Raw genomic sequence first — 772 nt, 5'->3', positions numbered from 1 at the left:
TAATGGAAATTTGTACTACGAAAATACTTACATTACATTAAATTTTTTATTTTTATGAATGTTAGTAAAACAATTCAATTAGGAATGAGAATCATGAAGCACCAGAATAAGAGGACTGGATAATGCCCACTTCTTTAGATTGATAATACCATTCTATTAAAAAACGTTATCCTCTTCCAAAATTGCTTTCAGTAATCCTTATTCTTTTATTTAAATATATTTTAAAAAATAATTAGTGGTTTACTTTACCAGCCATTAACACAGAGCTAAGAGTCCAAGTCCAACTCATTAAAATGGCATTGTTAATCAAGATAGAAGTGACATTATTCACTCCCCGAATTTCTCATAATGCGGCAATTAATTTGGAATAGGCTTAATAGTCCATGTTTAGCTACCTAAGTATCTATTCCATAATTTAATTATAAAGATGACAATGACAGCATAGGAACACCAATCACTAATGGTGTCACCAACACTAATATGATCCAGAATCCTATGCCCAACACAAATTCAATTCGATTTTTTTATGAAGTGGAAAAAGGATAATGAATTTAAGCATTTTGATGATGAGGAGTGCTATAAGAAAGCAGATTTTATGATATGTAACTATCAATTAATTACAAAGAGTGTTAGAGAATTAGCAAATTTTATAATTTATAACTATTAATTAATTATTATTGGTATTTTTAATGGTATGAGATTTTATCTAATAATATAGAATTATTTATTTTTCTTTTACTGATTAAGTGTTAACCTAATTTTTAATAAAAGT

At 26.8% G+C, this 772-nt stretch overlaps 1 protein-coding gene across 1 annotated transcript in view; it reads right to left on the bottom strand.

Annotated features, from left to right (window-relative positions):
• Nucleotides 1-772, bottom strand: part of LOC107648167 (cation/H(+) antiporter 20) — a 10,775-nt gene that overhangs the window by 7,248 nt on the left and 2,755 nt on the right. The gene's annotated exons all lie outside the window — the stretch shown is intronic.

Source organism: Arachis ipaensis, chromosome B06, assembly GCF_000816755.2.
Source record: "Arachis ipaensis cultivar K30076 chromosome B06, Araip1.1, whole genome shotgun sequence".
Classification (NCBI taxonomy): domain Eukaryota; kingdom Viridiplantae; phylum Streptophyta; class Magnoliopsida; order Fabales; family Fabaceae; genus Arachis; species Arachis ipaensis.
Note: the sequence above shows the minus strand (reverse complement) of the source record. Positions and strands in the feature narration are given on the sequence as shown.